The sequence below is a fragment of the Drosophila rhopaloa genome, unplaced genomic scaffold (genome assembly GCF_018152115.1).
Source record: "Drosophila rhopaloa isolate 14029-0021.01 unplaced genomic scaffold, ASM1815211v1 contig_178, whole genome shotgun sequence".
Lineage (NCBI taxonomy): Eukaryota > Metazoa > Arthropoda > Insecta > Diptera > Drosophilidae > Drosophila > Drosophila rhopaloa.
Window position 1 is genome coordinate 2,190,024 of NW_025335059.1, and position 6,043 is coordinate 2,196,066.

General features: G+C 40.6%; 1 protein-coding gene across 1 annotated transcript in view; it reads right to left on the bottom strand.

Moving 5' to 3' along the window:
- Positions 1–5,309, bottom strand: part of LOC108037393 — a 36,113-nt gene extending 30,804 nt beyond the window's left edge. The window contains exon 1 of the mRNA XM_044458905.1: positions 5,154–5,309. The gene's annotated coding sequence lies outside the window, so the exon portion shown is untranslated. The remainder of the gene's footprint in view (positions 1–5,153) is intronic.
- Positions 5,310–6,043: the final 734 nt, after the last annotated feature.

Sequence of the window (6,043 nt, forward strand, 5' to 3'; positions counted from 1 at the left end):
GGATCTGTTGGCGTTTGATGGATGGCGACAGCTGAGGTTAGCTTCCAAAAGGGGTAAACTACAGATGGGTCAAATTGATGGAAATAAGGGAGATCTGCTTTGATTATGCAGGGAAATGTTCTGCATACTTGGTTAATTAACTGCACGCTTCTTTATTAACTTTTATCCAAATAAAAGGTAAAGAAACTTGCTAACCGTATTATACAAATTTTTGAGAACGTCTTACTTAAATTACTGACAAACTAATAACAGCAGAAAATCGTAGTTTAAAAACTTTCATCCAAATTTTTACGCATTAGTGTGATTAAAAGTTACTACTGCTTTGTTATTAATAACTTAAGTGCAAAGATTCGTTAGGTTTTTTTAAGAACAACTAAGATTACAAATTATATCTGTCTTCTTTGGAGTAAGCAGCTTTGAAGCTGCCGCTTAATCAGAGCATCAGTTGAAAAATTTGTTAGGTGGTCGGGAAGAAATTAAAAACACTCATGCATAGATAATACCCGAGTCGTACGTAGTGTAGTTTACCTAGCTGCCAGGAACCCAAGTCGATAAGCCAGTCGCGCGGGGGAAAACGTTGTTAGGAGGATGAAAAAATGCCGAGGTGAAGGTGGAAAGTCTGGACATATTTACGTTGGCTTTAAGCGCACCATGTGTCTATGTAGGCGAGTGTGTGGGTATCAGGATTGCGCCATGTGTTGCAAATTTCTGCAGCTTCTGGCTGTTCGCGCTGTTCCCTGTTCTCGAATAAACTTGGCGGCCACAGTGCGTATGAGTTATGCAGATAACACTAAGCGCAGCTCGAAAGCGACAGCGGCTGGCTTGCTGGGTAGCCGCAGAAAGTGGTTTACTCAAAGGAATCGTAACTCTTTTGCCCGGCGCTTTCTTTACTTTCTTTCCCAAAGCTTCTTGCCACACAGAAAGAAATATCAGTTGGTTTTTTAAGTTTAGTACTTAAATTAAGAGGAAAAATTAAGTAAATAATTTGAAATAATTGTTGTTTTTGCAAGTTGATTGGGGAATTAAAAATTAATTTAGTTTCGCTTACTGCCTTGCTGGTTTGTAACTAATTTACATAATAAAGAGGACACCACAATTATGTTTACATATGTAAATGTTATCTGGATTTCATTATAACTTAAAAATAATTTAAAGAAAATCATTCAAATAACTCTTTATTCTCCGTGCACTGTCAGCTGGCCCAGCAACTTCAATTTGCGTATCTGGAAACGCGCTGAATTATTGGCAACTTGGGGAACAAGTGTAGAAAAAGAGAGTCACCAAGTCGTACATTCTGCGTTGGCCTGACAAAAGTTTCCTGCTCTGTATTATTTTTGCGAGATCATATTTTTTATCTACGCTGCTCGCGTAGCTGCTCAAATTTAAATTAAAACTTCGGCACTTTTGCATTTTATCCTTGACTTTATGGCTTTGGGTTAACATGGCAATGAAGTGATGCCGTTGTTCAGCTTGGCATTTTGCTCATTTCCCGGGGAAAAAGGGACGACGGGATGCGTGTGAAACTTTGTGTCGACATTTTGCGGTTGTAAAGCGTCAAACGCTTAAAACTTAAATAGTTTTTCCTCCTCTTGTTGCTTCGTTATTTTTTTTATCATTTTATTTTGGTCGAATGAAACGTTTTTGCCTTTATCGCTCAAGTTTGAGAGCTTTGGTTTTACATTAAAAAAGTTTGACTACGACGTTGTGACGTTCCCCTCTATCCTTAAAAAATACTCCCAGCTTTTCGTTTAATTTTATTAAAATTTTGCATATTTGTATAATTTTCAGCGACAGCCACAGATATTTTTTATGAGGGCAGGACGGTATGTTCGAGTGTTTCCTTATCGTGGTGCTAAAATGTGAAGTGCTTATTTGAATATTTTATAAATTTTTCATTCGCGCCTTATTTCGCAAAATATTTTCGCACACATTCTTTGGACAACTTTGACATTGAAGCGTGCCCATTGTGTGTGTGTGTGTGTGTGGGCATGCGTCGGTGTACTTTCTCGGCATGTGTGTGTGTGGGGCTATATGCTAAATGTCTGAAACACGTCTGTCTGGTTGCTAAAGGCCAGCACACATTAGGCTCCGGTCTTGGCTCCTGCACTTGCCCCAGGAGCAGGACCCACTTCGCAGAAGCCCCCGATTTCCCCCTCAGCCGCAGAGTAAATTTGCATACACACCAACACACGCGCGTGTGGTTTGGCATTCATTTTCAGTTGAAATTTATGCAATGGCTTAAATAAGCGCAAAAATGCCATTTTACCCACAGCAAGTGACAAAATGTATGTTTCTCTGGGCATTAAAAAAATAATTTTGCAGCGAGCATAGCACATTTTCGGTACTTCCTGTGTAAAAGAAAGTGAACCCATAGGTGTACACAGTTAAAAAATGGAACTCTTTTACATATAAACCATAAGTTGCTTTGTTACAAAAAAAAACTGTAACCAAATTATTTATTTACTGAAAGGCATTCCTAATTTTTTGCAACCAAATTCTTGTTACTGTTTACAATACTTTTTTAAGTTGTGAGTACCTAACGTCAAATGTCATGTTTTTAATTGGGTATGTAAACACAATTGTTGTAGAAGTTCTTTAATAAAGTCTTTCTGAAATTATTATGATTTTTTAGGGAAGTTCTTTAATAAAGTCTTTCTGAAATTATTATGATTTTTTAGGGATCTTAATAGGATAACATATAGTTCTTTAATAGCTGTTTTGTCGACTACCAAATTATTATCCCATTTTAATCTTAATTTTCTTTTGTTCGGTGGTTTTCTTTTGTACATACTCTATTTTTATCTCACTGCAAATCGAGTAGCAGGTGCTTGAGTAATTTTGGGCAAAGTAAAACTTTATCCAATTGGTGAAATGTTTTTAACAGCATTTGCATTTGCCCACGGCCACCCTGGAATACACTGGTCAGTAGGTATTTACACATTTGTCATGAGGATGAGAATGAGCACTTCTCAACCAGAGACCACCGACCGCATTTAGTTTCGTTGTTGATTAAGTGCCAGAGTGCAAGTTGAGGCCGGTAAAACTTTGCCTTTGGTCCTGACCAGGCTAGAACTCAGTGCTCTTAATAAAAACAAGATGCTCGGTTGCCAAAGCATCTTTCCCTTGGCAGATGAGCCCACAACTCCACAGCTCGAATACAAGACTTGATTTGATATGCAAAGTACTTGCAGCGTTTTATGTGAGATTCAATTTCCCACCCTGCTTCGCTCTGCTGCTTATGCAAAATCAATAAAGAGCATGCGGAAAATGGGAAAAGCAGAGTGCAGGGAAAATATTTACGCATGTCAAAGGGGTTATAACACCTAACCGGTGTGTCTGTCCCCCGGCGAAATCGAATCCGACTGGAGACAAAGAGCCGTACAAAGTGATGTGATGGCTCCATTTCGTGAAAAGAGTTTGGGACCATCAGAAATCAATTTCCTGTGGCGCCAAAAGGGAAAGCGTAAAAACTTTTCCCAAAAAGTTAAAGCCAAGATGAAGGAAAGTTCTCCCTTCGCTGGTAACTTTTACCTGTCGCTTTCGCAATAAAAACATTGCCAGCTGCTGCCACAATCAGTCAAACAATCAATAGTTTGATTAGGTTTCTCTGCCACATGTTGACTTTAAGCGAAAAATTAGCCCTAAGCCGCCCTCCCAGAAAAACTTTTCCGCCACCCTTGCCACAACAAATAAACACAAAAAATGGGAAACTTTGAACTGTTGCCAGTTATCTGTGGGGGCATAGAAAACTTTTAGATACAAAGAAACAAAAATAAATACATTTAGAGATAGAAGGGGCATACATACATATGCTTACTGCCCGTGGCACTCAAGTTGACATTTATACAGCATGCAACAAGAAAAACAACTCAAAGTCAAAATGGCCAAAATATGCACATAAATTTCATTTCCAAATAAAAACAACAAGTCGAAGGGGAAGTTGAAATGAAAATGGGACCGGAAAAAGTTGCAAATGTGCAGAGATAAGCGCATGCTGCAAAACAACATCAACTGGCGTCCTGAAATGTAATGAAATTAAACAAATTGCCGGGCTTTACCCTGGTTACCTGTCTTTTGAATCATTGTCAGCGAGTGGCAAAGTTTTTCCACCTCATCCCCGTGACAAATCCCATGACACACAAATGAGTTGTCTTGCGGGGCGGGAAAAAAGGGAAGAGTATAGAAAATAGGGAAAATAAGGAAGCGGCTGATGCTGATGCTGCCGCTGCACAGCAAACGACAATTCATGTAAATTGGTTAATTTATTAGACTTTTTCAGGGCAAAGTCAGGCTCCCCCTGGAAAGCTTCCTGACTTTGAGAACGTCCGACTTTGGCTTAAGTATTAGCAATTGTTGTTGCTGCCGGCTTTTCTATTTACGCTCTGCTACAATTTCCTGACGTTCTTTTGTCTCGGTGGAAAAAAGTTTCACAGCATTTTCCCCTGTTTTTCTTCTTATTTTCTTTGGTTCGGTTCGGTTGGGCTTGCTGTTTTCTGTGTTCCGCGAATTTGTTATCTTAATTCATGTCATTTAAAACAGCGAAAGAAACGCAGAAAAGTCTGCCACCATTTGTTTCTAAATAAAACTCAAGGCAATTGAATTCATCGCGTTCAGGTGGTGGGGGGGCCTACAAAAGTTTTGTGTAATACGCGGACAGATTAAAAGTTTTTTTTTCCCTAGCCCATATAACGTATACGCCGGCTGTGCGGGGCTCTCGTTTCACGTTACGCATACGCCTCTTTGCCTGGCGAAGAAAACGCGGAGCAGGGCGTATTCGAGCCGTGTCAGCCTAATGGCAGCATTCATACAAATCACAGTTGCCCGCCCGCTGCTTCCGGGCTGCCATTGCACTTTTCAGTGTGCTGCATTCTTGTTTTCCATGTTCTAAGTTTTTTTACTTTTTTTGGGGGGCTGCAGCAGGAATTTATACGTCAGAAATTCAAGAAAATGCACAGGAAAAGAGGCGGAAAACAGCGCGCCAGTATAAAGTGCAAGAAAAGCGCGCCGCACTCACGAACACTTGGAGGCAAGGGAGCACATGGCGTTACTACAAAAAACTAGGTTACAAGTTGCAATGTGAAACCAAGCCGTGATGTCTGAGTTTTTTAAAGTCGCACTCTTTAACTTCTATGAGAAATAAAGTTGAAACATACCCAGTTATGTAGGAAATCCCAAAAGGCTTTTGTTGAAAATTCAAATGGTGGGTTTCATGTATCGTAAGCCCGAGCTCGAAGATCACTCGCTTTTCACACAAATCGCGTCGTCACTCGGTTTCCTTTCGTCACATTTGCCGGCTTGGCCAGAACTGCTTCGCTTTGTTGGCTATTTTCAACTGGCAAACGATTTGTTGGCCCCCCCGACTTGGCTGGGATTTTCCGCAATTCGCCGCAGCAGCTTCGGGGGAAAAACCGAAGTGGCGAGTTAAAGAGAGATTTTTCCGACCTTCTCTTCGCTGGTATAACAGTTTTTTCTGCTCCAGTTTTTCGTCCTGGCGTCTGTATGGGAAATTGTGTCATTAGGTGCATTTGTTTTCGTTGTCCTGACCACCTAGCACCCTCACACCCACCCACCCACTCAACCACTCACCCCTTCCGTTGTTGCTGTTTATTTGCTCCATCTTCATGCCGTGTCACTTTTCGAGTGCGAGTGTGTGTCAACCTGGCGCCGCTCATCTAACTAAATGCCAACAATTATGTTTTGGAGTCTCATTAGTTGCAACTTAAAGTGTTCTAATGTGTTGCCGTGTGTGAAGAACGATGCCGTTAATGATGTAAGCGGCAGCTGTGAGCTGTATACTGAAAGGCCTGAAAACCGAGCGCCAAAGAGCCAACAGATGCCAGCGGAATCAAGTCAAGTGGGCTCTATATGCCCACATATATATATTTTGGGGTCGAGTTCGTGCCACGCGGCGTTTTGTTAATTGGTATTGCCTAAACCAGAAGAAGTGAGTTTTTGAATATACAATTGACCAACAATTTCAATAGGTGGGAAAAATAATGTACTTGAATTTTAAATAATGGAAGTTATTTGACATTTAATTGAA